Here is a 25,023-nt window from a genome sequence, read left to right as displayed (position 1 = left end):
ACTACCCAGCAATATTTTGAAGACTGTATTTTTAAGCTTGCTGGAGACGGTTTTCGTTTGCTGCACAGATCAGGCAGGCAGTGGGCCCGATTGATTTTCCTGATCCAGCCTCATTCACATGCAGGAGGTGACCTGCCAGTGCGAATCGACCTGCTCATACAGGCAGCCTGCTGTTTGGGAGGGATCTGATAGGTCTGCCACCAGGCTTTAAAGGGGAGGTGGAGTTTTCAGTGGTGGTGAGGGAACAGTGCAATATTGAGGCAGCAGGCAGAACGACAATGGCCAGGGCCTGTTCGATTTTCAGATACTGCTGTGGAGGACCTCATGGAGTAAGCGAAGAGTAAGAAGGAGGTCATCTTTCCTTCAGATGGGTAAAGGATACCCTGGGAAATGAACCAGCAGCAGTGCAGAGAGGTGGCTAGAAAGTTCAATACCAGGAGCATAGTTCCTAAGAGCTGGCTGCAGTGCAGGAAGACATTTAATGACCTAAGAACATAAAAGAAATAGGAGCAGAAGTAGGCCATATGGCCCCTCGAGCCTGCACTGCCATTTAATCAAATCATGGCTGATCTTTGGCCTCAACTCTACTTTCTCGCCTGATCCCCATATCCTCTGATTCCCTGAGAGTCCAAAAATCTAGTGATGCCAGTCTTGAATAAACTCAATGGGTGTCCACAGCCCTCTGGGGTAGAGAATTCCAAAGATTCACAGCCTTCTGAGTGAAGAAATTTTTCTTCACCTTAGTTCTAAATGGCCGACCCCTTATCCTGAGACTATGCCTCCTAGTTCTAGACTCTCCAGCCAAGGGAAACAGCCTCTCAGCATCTGACCGGTCAAGCCCTCTCAGAATCTTATGTGTTTTAATGAGATCACCTCTCATTCTTCTAAACTCCAGAGAGTATAGGCCCATTCTACTCAATCTCCCCTCCTGGGACAACCCTTTGATCCCTGGAATCAACCTAGTGAACCTTCGTCTTTTGTTGCACCGCTTCTATGGCAAATATATGCTTCCCGAGGTAAGGAGACCAAAACTGTACACAGTGCTCCCGGTGTGGTCTCACGAAAGCCCTATATAGTTGCAAAAAGACTTCCTTACTCTTGTACTCCAACCCCCCCTTGCAATACAGGCCAACATACCATTTGCCTTCCTAATTGCTTGCTGTACCTGCATGTTAACTTCCTGTGTTTCGTGTACAAGAGCACCCAAATCCCTCTGAACACCAACATTTAATAGTTTCTCACTATTTAAAAAATATTCTGTTTTTCTATTCTTCCTACCAAGTGAATAACCTCACATTTCCCCACATTATACTCCATCTGCCATCTTCTTGTCCACTCACTTAACCTGTCTTTATCCCTTTGCAGACTCTTTGTGTCCTGTTCACAGCTTACTTTCCCCTTCATCCAAGTCATTAATATAGATTGTAATAGCTGAGGCCAAGCACTGATCCTAGCGGCACCCCACTATTTATAGCCTGCCAACCTGAAAATTACCTGTTTATTCCTACTCTCTGTTTTCTGTCCGCTAACCAATCCTCTATCCATGCTAACATATTACCCCCAACACCATGAGTCCTAATCTTGTGTAACAACCATTTGTGTGGCACCTTATCGAATGTCTTTTGAAAATCCAAATATACTACAAATATACTGGTTTCCCCTTATCTACACTGGTAGTTACACCCTCAAAAAACTCTAATAAATTTGTCAAACATAATTTCCCTTTCATAAAACCATGTTGACTCTGCCTAATTAATAATAAGATTCCAGCATTTTCCTGACTACTGATGTCAGGCTATCTGTCTGTTAGTTGCGTTTTCTCTCTCCCTCCTTTCTTGAATAGCAGGGTTACATTTGCTACCTTCCAATCCACTGGGACCATTCTAGAATCTAGGGAATTTTGGAAAATCACAACCAATGCATCCACTATCTCTGCAGCCACCTCTTTTAGAACCCTCGGATGTAGGCCATCCGGTCGAGTGAATTTGTTGGCTCTTAGTTCCATTAATTTCTCCAGTACTTTTTTTTTACTAATATTAATTACTTTAAGTTCCTCACTCTCATTAGACCCTTGGTTCCCCACTATTTCACCTGTTTTTTGTATCTTCTGCTGTGAAGACAGATACAAAATATTTGTTTAACATCTCTGCCATTTCCTTATTCCCCATTATAATTTCTCCTGTCTCAGCCTCTAAGGAACCCACATTTACTTTCGCTACTCTCTTCCTTTTTACATACTTGTAGAAGCTGATGAAATGTATCCCAGGACGTTATGGGAGGTTAGGGAGGAAATTGTGGGTCCCCTAGCAGAGATATTTGAATCATCCACCGCTACAGGTGAGGTGCCTGAAGATTGGAGGATAGCAAATGTTGTGCCTTTGTTTAAGAAGGGCGGCAGGGAAAAGCCTGGGAACTACAGACCGGTGAGCCTGACATCTGTAGTGGGTAAGTTGTTAGAGGGTATTCTGAGGGACAGGATCTACAGGCATTTGGAGAGGCAGGGACTAATTAGGAACAGTCAGCACGGTTTTGTGAGAGGAAAATCATGTCTCACGAATTTGATTGAGTTTTTTGAAGGGGTAACCAAGAAGATAGATGAGGGCTGTGCAGTAGACGTGGTCTACATGGACTTCAGCAAAGCCTTTGACAAGGTACCGCATGGGAGGTTGTTACATAAGGTTAAATCTCACGGGATCCAAGGTGAGGTAGCCAATTGGATACAAAATTGGCTTGACGACAGAAGACAGAGGGTGGTTGTAGAGGGTTGTTTTTCAAACTGGATGCCTGTGTCCAGCGGTGTGCCTCAGGGATCGGTGCTGGGTCCGCTGTTATTTGTTATTTATATTAATGATTTGGATGAGAATTTAGGAGGCATGGTTAGTAAGTTTGCAGATGACACCAAGATTGGTGGCATTGTGGACAGTGAAGAAGGTTATCTAGGATTGCAACGGGATCTTGATAAATTGGGCCAGTGGGCCGATGAATGGCAGATGGCGTTCAATTTAGATAAATGTGAGGTGATGCATTTTGGTAGATCGAATCGGGCCAGGACCTACTCCGTTAATGGTAGGGCGTTGGGGAGAGTTATAGAACAAAGAGATCTGGGAGTACAGATTCATAGCTCCTTGAAAGTGGAGTCACAGGTGGATAGGGTGGTGAAGAAGGCATTCGGCATGCTTGGTTTCATTGGTCAGAACATTGAATGCAGGAGTTGGGATGTCTTGTTGAAGTTGTACAGGGCATTGGTGAGGCCACACTTGGAGTACTGTGTACAGTTCTGGTCACCCTATTATAGAAAGGATATTATTAAACTAGAAAGAGTGCAGAAAAGATTTACTGGGATGCTACCGGGACTTGATGGTTTGACTTATAGGGAGAGGTTAGATAGACTGGGACTTTTTTCCCTGGAGAGTAGGAGGTTAAGGGGTGATCTTATAGAAGTCTATAAAATAATGAGGGGCATAGATAAGGTAGGGGAGTCTATAACGAGGGGGCATAGATTTAAGGTGAGAGGGGAGAGATACAAAAGGGTCCAGAGGGGCAATTTTTTCACTCAAAGGGTGGTGAGTGTCTGGAACAAGCTGCCAGAGGCAGTAGTAGAGGCGGGTACAATTTTGTCTTTTAAAAAGCATTTGGACAGTTACATGGGTAAGATGGGTATAGAGGGATATGGGACAAGTGCAGGAAATTGGGACTAGCTTAGTGGGATAAACTGGGCGACATGGACATGTTGTAACTTCTATGATTCTATAAGCTCTTACAATCTGTTTTTATATTTCTTGCTAGTTTACTCTCATTCTATTTTCTCCCTCTTTATCAATTTTTTGGTCATCCTTTGCTGGTTTCTACAACTCCCCCAATCCTCAGGCTTACTACTCTTCTTGACAACATTATAAGCCTCTTCTTTTAATCTAATACTATCCATAACTTCTTTAGTTAGCCACGGATGGATCACTTTTCCAGTGGAGTTTTTATTCCTCAAGGGAATGTATATTTGTTGAGAATTATGAAATATTTATTTAAATGTTCGCCACTGCTTATTTACAGTCATATCTTTTAATCTAATTTCCCAATCAATGACCATACCAGGATTGCCACGGTACGACTCCTTTTCACATCTCTCTGACTCTCTGCACAGTGCTGCAACACCAGACTTTAGCCCCAGTTCTACCAATTCTTCCTACCCCCTGCTTCACAAGCCTTTCCTTCGTTCACAACGGGACACTTCACTACACCTCTTCCTGCTTGCACTCACAGACTAGACACCTCCCAATAACCTTCCCCTCTTGCCCACACTTGCTACTACTTCCTCTCAGAATGCATACAATGTCAAGATGCCTTAAACAAGGCAATTGGAATAAAATAAAGTTCAGTTAATTGTGAAATTGAATGATCAGACAAAACCTGACAAGATCATACCCAGAAACATGATTGCTGACGGTTAACAATATTACACTTCAAATAAACAAACAGCCTCCTATAATAACTAATTAAACACAGTCTCCTACTGAAGCTAAGATACATTTTTGTTTGCAAGCTCGATTTTGTTTACATGCCACAAAACACAATGGGTAATCTATTATCTTGATCAATATGAGAAATGTGGCTATTAGAGCTCGGTCGTTCAGGGGTGATGTCAGGAAGAACTTCTTCACACAAAGGGTAGTGGAAATCTGATTCTCTCCCCACCCCCCCAAAAAGCTGTTGAGGCTAGGTCAAGGGAAAATTTCAAAACTGAGATTGATAGGTTTTTCTTAAGCAAGGGTATTAAGGGATATGGAACCAAGGCAGGCGAATGGAGTTAAGATACAGATCAGCCATGATCGAACTGAATGGAGGAACAGACTCAAGGGGCTGAATGGGCTACTCCTGTTCCTATTTACACTGAAGCAGCTGTTTGTGATTTACATCAGCACACTGACCTTATCATGGGCTTTAACCCTTGAACATCCACGCTTCATCCAGAAAGACACAAGCAAACTCAAACATTTGCAACAGTTACATTAAAGTGAACCCTCAAATGTAATTGAATGTTTTTAGAAATAATATTCAAAGGATGATTTATTTCTCCAAATGAAACGCTCATGCTGTATGAACCCTCAGAGGTTTATAGTAATTAAAAGTAATGCACTTCTCTGGTCCTGGCTCAACATGTTGCTTATGTATTGCCAAGGAAACAGATTACATCTATGACACACAATAAAGGCACCTAAAGGAACAAAATCAACAACTTCTACTCTGGAGTTCAACAGTTGATCAACCAATGTGTGCACATAATAGCAAGTAATGCTCCTGTTATACTAACCTTTTACACCAGAGCCATGCAATTGCAGCCATAATCTACTAAAAGTTACAAAATAACCACTTTGATGCCATTCCAAACTCCTTGGCGATGTCAGAAACTTGCTCACCCCTCCAGTGGAAGTTTTAGCTTCATTTTCTGTTCTGCTGGCTGATGATTTTATATAATGAAACCCCTTAAACTGCTCTTCAGCTTCCCGCCGTCACTGACAATCAGTGAAGTCAACGGGAAGGACAATTAGGCGGAGAGTAAAACGGGTGGCCAACCCACTGCTGCCCGTTGTCGTCCGGTGGGAAATCGACCCCAATGTACCGGTAAGGCAACAAAGAAACCTGGTGAGATGGACAGAATTCCAGCCTAGGATCTGGAGTCCCCAATTTAAAGACATATGACCTGAGGAACCTCATTGTGCTAGTGCACACGGCTCCTTGATCTGTCACTGTGTTATCCTCTTATAGTATAATGTATATATTTTTTTATTCATTCATGGGATGAGGGCGTTGCTGGCAAGGCCGGCATTTATTGCCCATCCCTAATTGCCCTAGAGAAGGTGGTGGTGAGCCGCCTTCTTGAACCGCTGCAGTCCGTGTGGTGAAGGTTCTCCCACAGTGTTGTTAGGAAGGGAGTGCCAGGATTTTGACCTAGTGATGATGAAGGAATGGCAATTTATTTCCAAGTTGGGATGGTGTTGGACGAGAACGTGCAGGTGGTGTTGTTCCCATGTGCCTGCTGTCCTTGTCCTTCTAGGTGGTAGAGGTCGTGGCTTTGGGAGGTGCTGTCGAAGAAGCCTTGGTGAGTTGCATCTCGTGGATGGTACACACTGCAGTCACGGTGCACCAGTGGTGAAGGGAGTGAATGTTTAGGATTTATATTGCTGAAATAAGGGATTCAACAAGGTCCATTGTACATCAGTTATTTATTCATGCTGCTTTTAGACTGGACCTAGAAAGATTTTGAGCAGAGATGGCTCTGGAATCAGTATTCAGACTGGCCATCAAAATGACTGAAAGAGTATTTGGATTCACTTGCGGTCATGACCCCCGAGTGATATTGATACTGAAAAAATTAATCAATAACAATTAAATAACATAATAATCTCTATAGGTCAAGAGGCTGTGGGCATGTCAGTTTTTTCTTTCCAAATTTCTGAGTTTTTCTATCTTCCCAGTCTGAACAAAGTCAAATATAGACACTTCCTTTTTCTTTTTAAAACAACAGCTGGGTACCAATGTGCTGACTGACATTATCGAAAAATGGCACCATTCAGAACCTACGCTTAGATTCCTGAAAACCAGTCAAAACTGCAACGTATGAACTGTTCATTACGCAAACGGGCTTCACTCTGTTTCAGCCTGCCTCATATAGTTTGCTTTTCCAGATATGCCCAGTCCCACAGAGTTTGGGTAAGTAATGGAACAATGGACTCTGTTAGTACAAACAAGCAGCAATGCAAAGCACTATGATTTCACACAAAGACTGGTTTTGTACAAGCTCCAAGCTATTACTGAGGGATCACATGCATCTTTCTCAGTTCCAGTCTATTGCCGAGGTATCACAAGCATCTTTCTCAGTTCCAGGCTATTATTGAGGCACTATTCACTAATGTCCTTTAGGGAAGGAAACCTGCCGTCCTTACCCGGTCTGGCATAAATGTGACTCCAGACCCACAGCAATGTGACTGATTCTTAATTGTCCTCTGAAATGGCCGAGCGAGCCACTCAGTTGTAAAATCTCGCTACGAAAAGTCATAATAAGAATAAAACCGGACAGACCACCCGGCATCGGACCACTAGGCACCGGACACGACAACGGCAAACCAAGCCCAGTCGACCCTGCAAGGTCCTCCTTACTAACATCTGGGGACTTGTGCCAAAATTGGGAGAGCTGTCCCACAGACTAGTCAAGCAACAGCCTGATATAGCCATACTCACAGAATCATACCTTTCAGCTAACGTCCCAGACTCTTCCATCACCATCCCTGGGTATGTCCTGTCCCACCGGCAGGACAGACCCACCAGAGGTGGCGGTACAGTGATATACAGTCAGCAGGGAGTGGCCCTGGGAGTCCTCAACATTGACTCTGGACCCCATGAAATCTCATGGCATCAGGTCAAACATGGGCAAGGAAACCTCCTGCTGATTACCACCTACTGTGCTCCCTCAGCTGATGAATCAGTCCTCCTCCATGTTGAGCACCACTTGGAGGAAGCACTAAGGGTAGCAAGGGCACAAAATGTACTATGGGTGGGGGACTTCAATGTCCATCACCAAGAGTGGCTCGGTAGCACCACTACTGACAGAGCTGGCTGAGTCCTGAAGGACATAGCTGCTAGACTGGGCAGGTGGTGAGCGAACCAACACGAGGGAAAAACTTACTTGTCGCAAATGCATCTGTCCATGATTGTATTTGTCGGAGTGACCACCGCACAGTCCTCGTGGAGATGAAGTCCCGTCTTCACACTGAGGACACCATCCAACGTGTTGTGTGGCACTACCACCTTGCTAAATGGGATAGATTCAGAACGGATCTAGCAGCTCAAAACTGGGCATCCATGAGGCGCTGTGGGCCATCAGCAGCAGCAAAATTGTATTCCAGCACAATCTCTAACCTCATGGCCCGGCATATTCCTCACTCTACCATTACCAACAAGCCAGGGGATCAACCCTGGTTCAATGAGGAGTGTAGAAGAGCATGCCAGGAGCAGCACCAGGCGTACCTAAAAATGAGGTGCCAACCTGGTGAAGCTACAACTCAGGACTACATGCATGCTAAACAGCGGAAGCAACATGCTATAGACAGAGCTAAGCGATTCCACAACCAACGGATCAGATCAAAGCTCTGCAGTCCTGCCACATCCATTCGTGAATGGTGGTGGACAATTAAACAACTAACGGGAGGAGGAGGCTCTGCAAACATCCCCATCCTCAATGATGGCGGAGTCCAGCACGTGAGTGCAAAAGACAAGGCTGAAGCATTTGCAACCATCTTCAGCCAGAAGTGCCGAGTGGATGATCCATCTCAGCCTCCTCCTGATATCCCCACCATCACGGAAGCCAGTCTTCAGCCAATTCGATTCACTTCACGTGATATCAAGAAACGGCTGAGTGCACTGGATACAGCAAAGGCTATGGGCCCCGACAACATCCCAGCTGTAGTGCTGAAGACTTGTGCTCCAGAACTAGCTGTGCCTCTAGCCAAGCTGTTCCAGTACAGCTACAACACTGGCATCTACCCGACAATGTGGAAAATTGCCCAGGTATGTCCTGTCCACAAAAAGCAGGACAAATCCAATCCGGCCAATTACCGCCCCATCAGTCTACTCTCAATCATCAGCAAAGTGATGGAAGGTGTCGCCGACAGTGCTATCAAGCGGCACTTACTCACCAATAACCTGCTCGCCGATGCTCAGTTTGGGTTCCGCCAGGACCACTCGGCTCCAGACCTCATTACAGCCTTCGTCCAAACATGGACAAAAGAGCTGAATTCCAGAGGTGAGGTGAGAGTGACTGCCCTTGACATCAAGGCAGCATTTGACCGAGTGTGGCACCAAGGAGCCCTAGTAAAATTGAAGTCAATGGGAATCAGGGGGAAAACTCTCCAGTGGCTGGAGTCATACCTAGCACAAAGGAAGATGGTAGTGGTTGTTGGAGGCCAATCATCTCAGCCCCAGGACATTGCTGCAGGAGTTCCTCAAGGCAGTGTCCTAGGCCCAACCATCTTCAGCTGCTTCATCAATGACCTTCCCTCCATCATAAGGTCAGAAATGTGGATGTTCGCTGATGACTGCACTGTGTTCCGTTTCATTCGCAACCCCTCAAATAATGAAGCAGTCCGAGCCCGCATGCAGCAAGACCTGGACAACATCCAGGCTTGGGCTCATAAGTGGCAAGTAACATTCGCGCCAGATAAGTGCCAGGCAATGACCATCTCCAACAAGAGAGAATCTAACCACCTCCCCTTGACATTCAACGGCATTACCATCGCCGAATCGCCCACCATCAACATCCTGGGGGTCACCATTGACCAGAAACTTAACTGGACCAGCCATTATAAATACTGTGGCTACGAGAGCAGGTCAGAGGCTGGGTATTCTGCGGCGAGTGACTCACCTCCTGACTCCCCAAAGCCTTTCCACCATCTACAAGGCACAAGTCAGGAGTGTGATGGAATACTCTCCACTTGCTTGGATGAGTGCAGCTCCAACAACACTCAAGAAGCTCGACACCATCCAAGATAAAGCAGCCCGCTTGATTGGCACCCCATCCACCACCCTAAACATTCACTCCCTTCACCACCGGCGCACTGTGGCTGCAGTGTGTACCATCCACAGGATGCACTGCAGCAACTTGCCAAAGCTTCTTCGACAGCACCTCCCAAACCCGCGACCTCTACCACCTAGAAGGACAAGAGCAGCAGGCACATGGGAACAACACCACCTGCACGTTCCCCTCCAAGTCACACACCATCCCGACTTGGAAATTTATCGCCGTTCCTTCATTGTCGCTGGGTCAAAATCCTGGAACTCCCTTCCTAACAGCACTGTGGGAGAACCGTCACCACACGGACTGCAGCGGTTCAAGAAGGCGGCTCACCACCACCTTCTCGAGGGCAATTAGGGATGGGCAATAAAAGCCGGCCTCGCCAGCGACGCCCACATCCCGTGAACGAATAAAAAAAAAAATTGTTCTCAGCTCCAAACTATTAGTGAGACACTTACTTCTGACTGATGTGAAGCAAAGATGAAAGATTGCTTTTGTTCATTTTTAGTACCTTCTAATCTCTAGCTTTCGGCAACGCATGATTGGTGAAGAAGATTCGACTATAACAAAGAGATTAAAAGATTTCCTGTAACAATTTTAGTAGAGGAAAATGGTCCATTAAATTGTGTTAAAAGCCCCCTTTAATAGTTATTCGGACTGCTACATTGATGAGAAAAGTTATTGATTCATTTATAAATTTTAGATAACAATTCCCCTTTGAGGTATTATAATGGTGGTTCAGAAACAATAGATAAAACAGATTTAACCAAGAATCTATACTCAATCTAATGGCACAACTATGGAGAGTACTGTAAATATCTGATGGTACTACAGTGCTGTCTGTCTAGGATTAGTTGCTCTTTTCTGGTCACACTGGGCATTTTCAATGATGCTGCTGATGTTGTTGATGATTAGGATTGGCTGCTTGTTTTTCCATTCAGCTGTGAATTTTTCTTAGTCTCGTAAAATGGCAACAGCAATAGGGTGGCCCCAATATCCTGCACCTTGGGATGGAGTAAACACAGCTAGGCTGGAAAGCCAAGGCCTCACCCATTACACAAACATTTCTACCTCCTGAGTTCAGTTGCAGTTTATATTTGCTCTCTTAAAATTACAGGTAAACAGTAGATAATCAGCCGTAATGCAAATACACCAACTAACCTTTACAAAAGTATATGGATAAATATGGAGCAGACAACAGAAGACTCTAGAGCAAGAGTGGAGCGGAGAGAGGGAGAAGCAGGTAAAAGGAGACTAGAACCAATAGAATGGAGGGTGCATGCAGAAACACAAGGCTGAATGAGAATGCAGAACTTTCGGGGGGTTTGGTGGAGGACCAAGGCCATGGAGAGATTTGTCGATGAGGTTGAAGATTTTGAAATTCATATGTAAGGCGATAGAGAGGCCTATATTGTAAAAAAGATTTTTGAGTACAATGTCCAGTTCTGGTCACTGAGGCGAGACAGACATTTCAGCCCTGGACACAGTGCAGAGAAGAGCTATGAAGCCGATCCCTATTGTCAGAGGACTGAGTTACCGGGAAAGACTGGTAAACTTGGGATTTTTCCGCCTTGCAATGGCTTCTCTTCACGCTCCCACACTGTTACCTCTGGAGTCCCCCAAGGATCTATCCTCGGCCCCCTCCTTTTTCTCATCTACGTGCTGCCCCTCTGCAACATCATCTGAAAACACAACTTCAAGTTCCACATGTATGCTGACGACACCCAGCTCTACCTCACCACCACCTCTCTCGGCCCCTCCACTGCCTCTGATTTGTCACACTGCTTGTCCAACATCGAGTATTGGATGAGCAGAAATTTCCTCCAATTAAATATTGGGTGGACTGAAGCCATCTTCAGTCCCCGTCACAAACTCCGTTCCCTAGCTACCGACTCCATCCCTCCCCCTGGCCACTCTGAGACTGAACCAGACTATTCGCAACCTTGGCATTCTATTTGACCCTGAGCTGAGCTTCTGATCCCATATCCTCTCCATCACCAAGACCACCTACTTCCACCTCCGTAACATCACCCGTCTCCGCCCCTGCCACAGCTCATCTGCCGCAGTAAACCCACATCCATGCCTTTGATACCGCCAGGCTTGACTATTCTAATGCTCTCCTGGCCGGCCTCCCATCTCGCACCCTCCGTAAACTTGAGCTCATCCAAAACTCTGCTGCCCGTATTCTAACCCGCACCAAGTTCTGTTCACCCATCACCCCGTGCTCGTTGACCTACATTGGCTCCCGTTCCAGCAACGTCTCTATGCCTCTATTAATAAAGTCCAGGATCCCATATGCCTTTTTATCAGCCTTCTCAACTTGTTCTGCCATCTTCAAAGATTTGTGTATGTGCACCCCCAGGTCTCTCTGCTTCTGTACCCCCTTGAAAATTGTGCCATTTAGTTTATATTGCCTATCCTCATTCTTCCTACCAAAATGCATCACTTCATACTTCTCTGCATTAAATTTCATCTGCCATGCATCTGCCCATTTCGCCAGTCTGTCTATATCCTCCTGAAGTCTGTTTCTGTTCTCCACATTGTTTCATGTCATCTGCAAACTTTGAAATTATACCCTCTATACCCAAGTCCAAGTCATTACTATATATCAAAAAGAGCAGCGGTCCTAACACCGACCCATGGGGGACACCACTGCACACTTCCCCCCCAGTCTGAAAAACAACCATTCACCACTGCTTTCTGTCCCTTAGCCAATTTCATATCCACGCAGCTAGTGTCCCTTTAATCCCATGGGCTTGAATTTTGCTGTCAAGTCTATTATGTGTTACTTTATCAAACACCATTTGAAAGTCCATATACACAACATCAACTGCACTACCCTCATCAACCCTCTCTGTTACTTCATCAAAGAACTCAATCAAGTTAGTCAAACACATTTTCCTTTAACAAATTCGTGCAGGCTTTAATCCATTAACCCATATTTTTCTAAGTCTTTGTCCTGGATTAAGATCTCTAAAAATTTCCCCACCACCGACATTAGGGTGACTGGTCTATAGTTGCTGGGTTCATCTTTCGCCCCCTTTTTGAACTGAAACTAGCCCTCTTCCAGGTGAGTATTTTCATATTTGATTTTTCCTTGTCCTTTTCCATAAATACTTTAAACCTAATGATATTGTGATCAGTGTTTCCCAAATGCTCTCCCTTTGAAATATGCTCCACTTGCCCCACTTTATTCCCCAGAACTAGATCCAGCACTGCTTCCTTCCTCGTTGGGTTGGAAACATACTGATGAAAGAAAGTTTTCTTGTGCACATTTCAGGAATTCCTCCTCTCTTTGCCCTTTACACTGCTATTTTCCCAGTCTATATTAGAATAATTGAAGTCCCCCATTATCACCACCCTAAAGTTCTTGAATCTCTCTGCAATTTGCCTGCAAATTTGCTCCTTTATCTCCTTCCCACTATTTGGTGGCCTGTAGTATACACCGAGCAGCGTAATAGCTCCACCATTGTTCCTTAATTCTATCCAAATAGATTCTGTCTTTGAACTCTCAAGTACATCATCCCTTTCTTATGCTGTAACAGTATCTTTGATCAATACTGTCACCAGCCCTTCTTTTCTTCCTTCCCTATCTTTCCTGAATAAATTGTAGCCAAGAATAATAAATAAGCCCTCCCCTTGTTTGAGCCAGGTCTCCGTTATTGCCACTATATCATAATCCCATGAGGCTACTTGTGCCAGCAGCTCACCAACCCTAATTACCATGCTCAGTGCATTTACACACATGCACTCTAACCCCATCTAAGTCTGCATTGCACTTCCCCCCCCCTGTCTAATATCTCCTATTTCTGAACTAGTCTTAATTCTAATGCCGTTTATCTCTCCCAGTTCTCTGTGCACCTTGTTTCTCCTCTCCAATGTTTCATTCCCCTGCCAAGTTAGTTTAAAACCTCCCCCATGCCATTAGTTAATCTCCCATGTACATTGGTCCTAGCCCTGTTGAGGTGCAACCCGTCCCTCCTGCCCCAGAACTGGTCTCAATGCCCCAGGAATCTGAAGCCCTCCATTTCAGCCTGTCAAAGGAAAAAAATGTATTTTTAATGATGTGGGAATGCTTCATTTTAGGTGTATAACGGGCATTGTTAATTAAAGGTGTACTAATTATTTATAGCAAGGTTATTAGTGTTATTAAATAACTAATCATTTTCTTAGCTGATGTCATAACTCTGTTAAACTCTAAATACCAGACATATATAATGCATTTTTATGTATATCTCTTAAGATTGTTTTTTGTCTGATAAATTGAAATTAATCTTAATAGCGTATGCCTTTGTAATAACCAAGATGTTTTGTGTACATTAGATAAATGCAGCCATTAAATTTGGTGTAACTCCCGACCACCTGTCAAAAAGGATTCATTTTTGAATGATTTTTACCTCTTTATGCCGCTCCCCCTCTTCCGCTACACGCAGTGCTTTTATTGGACATTAAGAAAGCCTCAGTTGACGACCCCCTGTTTTGCCATATTTCCATTCTGCATCTCTCCCTACAGTTCAGCCAAGATTAAGTAAGACTCTAAAATTACTTTAAAAAAAATTCTCCTAGCAACATATTGTGGCACAGTTCCACGATGACTGACCATCCTCCGGTACCTCACCCAAATAGCTGTTCTTCAAGATAGTGGATTTCATAGATTATCTAATTGTCTACAGCACCCTAGCCAACCTGATTCTGTTTTCACTTGACATACACACACCTGCAATTCCCAGTGAGGACCATGGTAAAGCAATCAAGAGCTGGAACCGTGGGTGATTTTTCTTTTCCTTCTTAGTCAGAGGCACTAGGTCGACTGTAAGTCCCCTGATCCCAACCTAGCTAGCACCAGTCAACTCAGCACAGGCCAAGGATTGAACCTGGGCTTTCCTGCACTGCATTGCTCACTTCCACCCCAGTCACTGCATTTACCCACAAAACATCAGTGGAGCTCCAGAGGCAAATGTGAAGCATTATTGAGCACCGATCTAGAAATTAGATCACCACATGCGCTTAATGAGGCCGGTGGCAGGATCAGGGCACATTTATCCTCCTGCCTCATTAGGATAGTAGTGGCCCCAGAGGCAGCTGGTTGGTCACCGATAGGGGGAGGAGGGGGGAGAGAGAGCAAGATCGGCCGGCGAGGATCTCAGGGGGGTGGCGGCAAGCAATCGGGAAGGGGGCGAGCGGTGACTGGCTTTCTTACTGTCCTAATAAAAGTGCTGCAAGTAGTGGAGGAGGGGGACTAGTATAAAGAAGGAAACTCATTCAAAAATGAATCATATTTGACAGGTGGTTAGGAAGAAAGCCATTTTCGATGGTTGCATTTATCCAATTTAAATAGGGATCACACAAAACGTCTTGATTATACTTAAAGGCACTAGTAAGATGACCAATGAAAATAGCATGTAATGAGGACATATAGTTGGTATAACATCAGAGCAAGATTAGCAAAGTACCAAAATCTAGTACTCTAGCAGGCTACCCTGATTAAAGAGAGGTTTAGTGGGAAATCAATACCTAGCGAGGAAATGGAGCAGGAGGCCACTGTGACCTGTTTTTCACAGCGAGGAGCTAAAAGCAGCAGAGTCACACCGACAGTCATAAAGGAGGGAATGAGAGAAGCCATTAGCGACAGACAATAACCATTACAAATGGAGGAAATTAAACTTTTGCACAAAGAACCTTACATCTGGTGCTTATCTGCTGTTCCACCGGAGCTTGGATCTATTTCAAAAGGAAGACTTTTTGAAAACAGTTTTACAAGAAATCCTTTTTATTTGTCATGGCTGTAGCCAGTGAGATTTCTGAAATGCCCACTGTGTGATGTTCTGTACACCTACTGCACTCCAGGTAATCAGTAAAACATTTAATTTTACTTCAATAAAAATCAGCCCTTGTGTGGGACACTGGAATTCTTTTGTTCTGCTTATGGCTGAGTCCTAAAAAAAAATCTACAAAATGCTCTTTCAATTTTTGAAAAAAGTATTTTTTCCCCTCTCTAATATTTGCCACTGCTCTTCCGAAGGTTGTGTCTCATGCTGGCGTACAGTTCCACTGGTGCTGGTATCCTGTGGTATCATGTCCATGTGACCATGTGTGAGCTCAGACAGTGAATGTCAGCAGCCTATTCCTCCATGGAGGAAATCATAGCCAAGTCCAATCCTGTCTTCCTGCACTTTCCAGCAGAAGTCACTGGACAGCAATCAGGAGTGGGAACTCCAGTTAATTCATTTTTCCTTCTCCCTATCCCAGAGCTCACTTCAACCATGACATAATGTATTTGGAGCACTTCAAACCCCCCCCTCCCCATTATTAAGGTTAACTTAAGAATGACCACATGACACGTTATTTAGATGCCTTGTTCCCTCAAGGGCAATTAGGGATGGGCATTAAATGCTGGCCTTGCCAGCGACGCCCACATCCCATGAACGAATAAAAAAAAAGCTCCCATGAAATTTCATGCCCTTTATGTTTTTTTTCCTCCTCTGGTCTGCTGAAGTTTTGTAAGTGCTTCACTTATAAGCAGCTTTCCAGTGAATTGGCAGACAATTCAGGTTAGTTTATGTTCCACATAAGCACTACTATGAGAAAGAAAAAACACTCCAAAAAAATTTTGAAAAATTTAACAGTGAAAACCGATACTAAAATGTGCTGTAAAAGTGGAAAATAGAAAAATGATTAAAAAGTCTTGGGCCCTTTAAGAGCTTCATTGCTCATGGAGCTTCATCAAGGCCTACTCCAGGTGAGCCGAGGTAAATAAAACTATGGCTCATTTTTGGCAAAACCACTTTAGATCAACCTAAAAGGCCCACCAGAAGATCACATGTGGCACTAAAGTGGAGCAGATCTGACTATATGGATGCAAGCCAGATTTTCCAGGTACCCCAGTACTTGTTCAGCTCCTGCACCACCAGCAATAGTGACCAGAAAATATTCTCTAGTTCCAGCATTGACTCAGGTCTCAAATTCTACCCCTAGTACAAACACGGTGATTTCAGAACACAGGCAACCAGATCAACTTCTCTGGAAGCAATTCCACTCTATAATTGGGGCATCAGTGGAAACTGCCAGCCATGTAATTTGTTCCACAAGTGAATACTTGGTACTGAACATGGCCGCCTCTGCCTCTGACACAGTCCTGTGGTTGGGGGTGGTGCTGGCTTCAGAGGCATCGGTAAAACAAATGAACCTCTCTTAGTGGGTCTCAGACACTCCAGAGGCAGTAACACTACCTTGTTTACTCTGCCGTGCTATAAGATGAACGGGTTTGTAGCTGTGAAGTCAGTAACTGCTACAGGGATAGCTACCACATTCCTTGTGGAGATTTTGACTCTAATGGCTATTTTAGAGAGAACTGTCAACATGTCCAATGACTAAAGACATGACTATAGACCGATGACTACTGTCTTCACAGTAGAAGTCACAAAAAACATACCAGAAATAGTGGGGAACCAAGGGGCTAATGGGATAGGGGAACTTCAAGTAATTAATATCAGTAGAGAAAAAGTACAAGAGAAACTAATGGGATTAAAAGCCGATAAATCCCCTAGACCTGATGGCCTACATCCTAGAGTTCTAAAAGAGGTGGCTCCAGAGATAGTGGATGAATTGGTTGTAATCTTCCAAAGTTCCCTAGATCCTAGAACAGTCCCAACAGATTGGAAGGTAGCAAATGTTACCCTGCTATTCAAGAAAGGAGGGAGAGAGAAAACAGGGAACTACAGGCCAGTTAGCCTGACATCAGTCGTCGGGAAAATGCTGGAATCCATTATTAAGGAAGTGCTAACAGAGCACCTAGAAAATCATAATATGATCAGGCAGAGTCAACATGGTTTTATGAAAGGGAAATCATGTTTGACAAATTTATTAAAGTTTGTTGAGGATGTAACTAGCAGGGTAGATAAAGGGGAACCAGTGGATGTAGTATATTTGGATTTCCAAAAGGCATTCGATAAGGTGCCACATAAAAGGTTGTTGCACAAGATAAGGGGACTCATGGGGTTTGGGGTAAATATTAGCATGGATGGAGGATTGGTTAACGGACAGAAAGCAGAGTAGGAATAAACAGGTCATTTTCAGGTTGGCAGACTGTAATTAGTGGGGTGCTGCAAGGATCAGTACATGGGCCTCAGCTATTTACAATCTATATTAATGACTTAGATGAAGGGACCGAGTGTAATGTATCCAAGTTTGCTGATGATACAAAGTTAGGTGGGAAAGTAAGGTGTGAGGAGGACACAAAGGCCCCGATATTAGAGTGGAGGCGGGATGGCAGTGGGGGGGTGGTGGGGGGGGGTGGTGAATGGGCGCATGAGTAACCTGATAAACAAAAATGTCCGTTCCCCACGCGATCGCAATGAATTGGTGCCACTTAACGTGACTTCCGGGTTTGCTGTCCGAAAGCTGTTCAGTGGGCAGACTGCGCACCCGCATTACAGGCTGTCAGCTGGAGGAGCTCCATTTAAAGGGCCATTGCTCCAAAGGCTTTTCCTGGAGCAAACAGCCACACACCACAGTGGAGCAGCACAGGGGCAAGGCTGCTCCAAGATTCAACGATGCCTCACTCCAGGTGCTACTGGATGGGGTGAGGAGGAGCAGGGATGTGTTTTACCAGGCGGTCGGGAGGAAGTGGCCTGCCTCTGCCACCAAGAAGGCCTAGCTCGAGGTGGCAGAGGAGGTCACCAGCAGCAGCAACATCTCCCGCACCTGGATACAGTGCAGGAAGCATTTCAATGACCTAACTAGGTCAGCAAAAGTGAGTACACTTACTGATTCTCCTACATTCCGTCATCCCACCCCCCAACTTATTCTGCACTGCCAACACTACTCTAACACATCACTCCTCACACCCACTTAAGGCTCATCCTCAACTTACCTGCACTTCCTCACCTCCCCATTTGTCACCCCCACCTCTGCCACTCACCCCAATCCTCTTCCAATGTGATGGCTCTGTCTCATACGGTCTCATACTCACCCTCTGATGCATCTCTTTCATGGTGAGCCTCACCCAAAGCAATGCATTCATCGTTTGGCTACTTCACCATCACTCACTCACACGTTTGTTCTTTCTCCACTTCTAGGAGAAGAGAGTGAAAAATGCAAGGGAGAGGGCAAGGACCAAAGGGGGGGCCGCAACAAATCATTGTCCTTACAGGAGGCGCTGGAGCTCAGCCAAACCCTCGAGTGTCTGTCCGTTGGGGATGCCGAGACTGGCACCCCACAAAGGTCTGGTGACACAACTTTAACATTCATCACACACAATATGAATTGATGTTAACATGCCTTCAGCACCTCAGTATGCTCATCGCAACGTGACACATCTGTGATGATGCTTAATATTGCCTTCTGTTCTCTTACGGGGCCTTCAGCGACTGCTGTGATGGCAGAGGGCGATTCCTCAGAGGACCTGCCAGTATCTGAGGGTGCACTGTCACATCTTAGCAAGCCATCCACCAGCGCAGATACTCACATCTTGGTGGGTCCTAGTCCTCAGTTAGTTGGGTTGGCACCTGGTGAGTTACCACACACATGAGCATGAGCAGATACTGGTGACTGGGTCAGCTGCGGAGAGTCCGCGTCAGTGGGAGCACTCCTCTCCAGGCTCTACTCAGCTGGACGCAGATGCGGAACCCTGGGGGCCATCCATGAAAAGGAGAATGATCGAGGGACAGCAGCACATTTGTGAGGTACTGGAACAGGTGCCACATGCACTCTCCACAATAGCGCAGAGGATGGAGGAGTCCAACTTCTGCATGAGTGAAATTGTGGCACAGGTACGTGAGGGAATCTCTGAGATAGTGTCACAGGGACATGAGCAACTCCCTGAGATAGTGTCGCAGGTAAGTGTGGGAATGTCTGCGATGGAGAGAAGGGTAGCCTCCATTGAGCTTCAAGCACGGCTCACGAATGAGTCCATTCAGGCCTTGACAACGGCCATTCGGACTCAAGCTGAACAACATTCTGCCACCTTAAACTGGCAGATAGATACACTAGCACTGGCCTTACAAGGCATCATACATGTCCTCCAAACTGTTGACCACCAGGGTGGTAGGAGTGATGTGGCCCTGCCTCAGGGGAGGGATGATGGCGAAAGGGGACATGGAAGTGGGGACACCACTCAAAAGCATTCCCACCTCTCACCCATTGCCCCCCTCTCAACCAGTACCCGCAATGCTGCCTCCTCTGCAGGTGGCCGATTATGTCCCTGCCCAGGTGCAGGTGGAGCAGTCTTTGGAGGGGCCCTCACGGGCACCAAATCCCAGAGGGCGTAGGCCCAAAGCATCTAAGCAGTCAGGGCATGAACAAGAGCAACCTGCCACTACCTCTGCTGCAGCCAAAGGGGATGCAACAAGTAGAAGTAGTCGGAAGAGAAAGGCAAAGGTTTTGTAAGCACGAAGGGTATGCACAAGGGTGTTTGACGGATGGTCATGTTTTTCATTTATATTTGCTTTTTGTTAAAATCACATTAAATGTTATGATTGTCACCACTACTGCCACATCTTGGCCATGCTTGACTGGCTTTTGTAAATAGGGCCCTTTCATGGGGTTCACCATGAACGGCGAAACTTGATGCCACCCATTGGGTCACTCTACAGTGGGTGTATGTGTAGTTGCAGGACTGTTTTGTGCAGGGAGCGATGGGGGGGGGCGGATGGTGTGGGCGCTGCTCTATCCAGGTGGTGCAAGGACTGGACTCTTCACACTGTCTGATGTTAGGAGAACCGTTCACATATCAATGACTCCCTGGCCTCACGAGCAGCCAGGTGAGCTGCTGCTCTGCCCAGGGGTTGTTCCTGCTCCTCTTCCTCCTCCTCCTCCTTAATGTGGGTGGCAGATGTGGATGGGGCCTCCTCAAGCGGCACCCCTCTCTGTTGCGCCATGTTGTGCAGGACACAACACACTTCTATAGTGCGTCCCACTCTGTGTGGCGCATATTGAAGCGCTCCCCCAGAATGACCAAAGCACCTGAAGCGCATCTTGAGCAGCCCTATAGCCTGCTCAATTGTAGACCTGGTGGTGATGTGGCTGTCGTTATATCGACGCTGTTGCTCGGTGATGGGGTTCCTCAGGGGTGTCATAAGCCATGTGTGCAGGGGTATCCCTTGTCCCCGAGGAGCCAGTCCTTATGGGTGTTCGGTGCGTGCGAGAGGGTCGGGATGTTGGATTTCCTGAGGATGAAGGAATAGTGGCAGCTGCCAGGGAATCTGGCGCAGACGTGAAGGAATCTTTTGCGGTGGTCACAAACGAGCTGTGTGTTGATGGAATGATACCCCTTCCTGTTGATGAACAGTCCTGGCTCATGTGGAGGTGCTCGTATTGCTATATAGGTGCAATCGATTGCACCCTGCACCCGTGGGAAGCCAGCCAGAGTGGAATCCCACTGCCCTCGCCATCTGGCTGAGGTCGTCCATGGGGAAGTTGACATCCTGTGAGGATCTGTGAAATAAGCCGTCGGTGACCTGCCTTATGCACTTGTGTGCAGACGACCGAGAGACCCCAGCAATGTCCCCGGTGGCAGCCTGGAATGACTTGGAGGCAAAGAAGTTGAGGGCAGTGGTGACTTTGACAGCGACGGGTAAGGAGATGCTGCTCGGCCCAGCCGGGAGCAACTCGGCATGTAGGAGGCTGCGGATGTCTGCGACTACCTGGCGACTGACTCTGAGCCTCCATATGCACTGCTCCTTATAGAGGTCCAGGAAGCTGAGCCTCGGTCTGTAGACCGTGTGGTGAGGGTAGTGCCTCCTGCAACATCGCTCTCTCTGTTGTTGCCCTCTGTGTTCTTGTGCAGGTGCCTGTGGCACAGCACTATGTTGTGGAGCTCCAAGTGGTGGAGGTGGACGCCATGCCTGGCGAGGCTGGTGATGTTGCTCGTCCTCGGATGTAGTGGTGAATGCAGCCATGGCACCCACCGCCCCCCCACCATCCTGACGGTGTGAGTTTGAGGGGGTCTGCAAAGTAGTTAAATATGTGTGAACAGAAGAATTTTGAGTGGAAAGTAAGAATTATCAGTGAAAACACAAAGATCTCGCAGCCAAAACTTTGTCTGAAAGAACATCTGCCAAAGAAGCATTTGCCTGTCCCACTGGCTGCTGGCCGAAACACATCTGTTGAAACATGGAGTGTTTCCCACAGCACGGGAAACACGCTGAGGATGCTTCAAAATTGTACCCCTACCTCAATGTGGAGAAAATTAGGTACTTCAACTACTTAAACTATCTAAACAACTGTGTCAAGTATCATCCCGCCGGCTTTAATTGCCGGTGGGACTTCCGCATTGGGGAGGCGCGCCCGCACCCTGACGTATCAGTGGGGAACCTGGAAGTCTGCAGGTTGGAGCCGGGCTCCGACCCCGAACAGGATTTCCCCGATTTTCGGAGCCCCCCAACACACCAGCAATTTCCCAGGAAATTGAGCCCAAAGAGCCTGCAAGGGGATATAGACAGGTTAAGTGAGTGGGCAAAAAGGTGGCAGATGGAGTATAATGTGGGGAAATGTGAGGTTATTCACTTTGGTAGGAAGAATAGAAACACAGAATATTTTTTAAATAGTGAGAAACTATTAAATGTTGGTGTCCAGAGAGACTTGGGTGTCCTTGTACAAGGAACACAATAAGTTAGTATGCAGGTACAGCATGCAATTAGGAAGGCAAATGGTATGTTAGCCTTTATTGCAAGGGGGTTGGAGTACAAAAGTAAGGCAGTCTTACTACAGTTGTACAGGGCACTGGTGAGGCTTTACCTGGAGTACTGCGTACAGTTTTGGTCTTCTTATCTAAGGAAGGATATGCTTGCCTTAGATAAGAAGGTGCAACGAAGGTTCACTAGCTTAATTACTGGGATGAGAGGTTGAGTAGAATGGACCTATACTCTCTGGAGTTTAGAAGAATGAGAGGTGATCTACTTGAAACATGTAAGATTATGAGGGGCCTTGACAGGTTAGATGCTGAGAGATTGTTTCCCTGGCTAGAGAGTCTGGAACTGGGGCCATAATCGCAGGATATGGGGTCGGCCATTCAAGACTGAGATGAGGAGGAATTTCTTCACTCACAGGGTTGTGAATCTTTGGAATTCTCTACCCCAGAGGGCTGTGGATGCTGGATCATTGGATATATTCAAGGCTGAGATGGATAGGTTTTTGGACTCTAGGGGAATCAAGGGATATGGGGATCAGGCAGGAAAGTGGAGTTGAGCTGATTGAATGGCGGAGCAGGCTTGAGGGCCGTATGGCCTGCTCCTGCTCCTATTTCTTATGTTCTTATGCTCTAAAGTTGCTGCAGGAAGTCTGATCAGGAAAACAGTTGGGCACTTCCAAATGAATATGTGAGATGAAACCTGGGAGAAGGGATCACTCTTGAATCCATTGTATTGTTCTATTTGGGACATTTGTATGTCACTGCTTTCTTTTGCAAATTGCAATTTTTCACAATTCCTTAGGGCTAAATACAATCAATAAATATAACAAGCCCAAAATGACCAGAATTAATGAGTCCAAAAACTCCTGCTGAAGTGAATTGCCATAGTCCTTTGACATACAGTTAACCTGAGGCGACAGTAAAATGCCCAACGGTTCTGTGCCTGAATGAAACTATATTTAATATGTTGACAAGAGGCAGGAATTGATGGTAAAAAAAATCAGATCAAAACTGAAATAGAATCTATGAATTATGAATTTAGAAAATGCGATTTTAGTCAGGTTGTAACCAGAAACAAGGTGAAAAGTAAACCAATTCTATGATAATATTGCTGAAAATGTTTTGGTGATAGTCCTGCTTAATTCCGTATCTATACTAGAGAACTGCTACCCAGAGTGTTTACATTGTGTAGCAAATTCCATATGAACACAAAGGACAAACAACTAGTTACCCGCAAACAAATAAAACAACATGAAATTAAAATCTGTTTAAGTAGCAATTCATGACTTTCTTTCTGGCTGCTTGTACCTTCCCTAATGGCAAGCAAATAAGAAAATGCAGCCAGGACTGCACCATGCTCAATGGCATGGCTGATCATTGTAACTCACCTGATGGAAAATGACAGGCACAAACTCAAGCTATACCACTCTGCGATCCCATAGCAAGTAAACATAACATTCATAAAATTGTGTGCAAGATTACAGTGTATTTTTAAAATGGTACATTTCTTTATTTTGCTATAATTTAGCCTTAATTGCAGAATGAATAATTAGCCTAACCTTGACTTAGTTAGATCACTGGCATACTACCTAACCTAGCCCTGGCCTAGTCATATCACTGCCACACAACCAAATCTAATCGTGATCAGAACGCATTGTTGGCATCCTATCTAACCTTGACCCAATCACATCATTGACCTCCACCTAACCCAATCCTAACCCATTCATAATGCCAACATTCTACCTCATCCAACCCTGACCCAATCATCAGGTAGTTGGTCAAACGTGGTGTTCCTCTCATCAAGAAACATTTAAATATTAAATTCTGTCTGAGTGTAATGCTTCAGATCTGTACAGTTGCTCTCAAAAGCTCACAAAGCCAATCACTTATGGCATAAATTTCATTATATGAACATGGATTAGACCATTAGTCAAGCAGAAAGTAAAACTTAATTTGTGTGGAAATGTGCCATTTTCAATCCTTTTAACTTAGTTATGAATCTGCATATGTAAGGAATCTTACAACACCAGGTTATAGTCCAACACATTTATTTTAAAATCACAAGCTTTCGGAGATTATCCCCTTCGTTAGGTAAATCACCTGACGAAGGGGATAATCTCCGAAAGCTTGTGATTTTAAAATAAATGTGTTGGACTATAACCTGGTGTTGTAAGATTCCTTACATTTGTCCACCCCAGTCCATCACCGGCATCTCCACATCATGAATCTGCATGTGAGAGAAAAGGGAAGTGCCAGTTCTACAAATTCTGATCAAGTTCTGAATTAGAGGTGGCACTGGTTCTCTTCCCTCCCTGCGCGTTGGGGCTGGACAGGCACGGCATGCTCAAAGTATAATGCAGCTGTCCTGATCCAATCATGCTTGAATTTGGTTCTTAGGATGGCCCGATCGCATCCCTAGCACAGGCCTACCCAAAGGCAGAGCCTTGCGCCAAGAAATGGGGGCAGGACTACAGGTATAGGATAAGTTGGGGGGGGGTGTCCAGGTGCAAGGCCCAATGCCAGCGTCTTCGGGCACCTCTGTGTCCGGGGCCCTTCTGATGAATGAAAAGCAAAATAAGGTAGGAGGGCTGGGAATGCTCCCTCCTACCAAACTTAACCAGGAATACTTTACCTGTACATATTTCAGGCATTCTGCTCCCTCTTGGGGAAAGCTCCAGAAATCCTGGAGCAATATTAAATGGGGAAAAATGTGATTTCATGGGCCTCTGCCTATTTCCTTTTTTTTTGCACCTGGAGGAATAATCAAAGGAAAATCAGCCCCAATCAAGTTTGAATCTTAAAATGAATTAAGGTTATTTTGGGTACTTTTGTC

General features: G+C 45.5%; 1 protein-coding gene across 1 annotated transcript in view; it reads right to left on the bottom strand.

Moving 5' to 3' along the window:
- kcnh3 (potassium voltage-gated channel, subfamily H (eag-related), member 3) overlaps positions 1-25,023 on the bottom strand; it is a 617,557-nt gene that overhangs the window by 10,838 nt on the left and 581,696 nt on the right. The window lies entirely within an intron of this gene.

Source organism: Heptranchias perlo, chromosome 7, assembly GCF_035084215.1.
Source record: "Heptranchias perlo isolate sHepPer1 chromosome 7, sHepPer1.hap1, whole genome shotgun sequence".
NCBI lineage: Eukaryota > Metazoa > Chordata > Chondrichthyes > Hexanchiformes > Hexanchidae > Heptranchias > Heptranchias perlo.
Note: the sequence above shows the minus strand (reverse complement) of the source record. Positions and strands in the feature narration are given on the sequence as shown.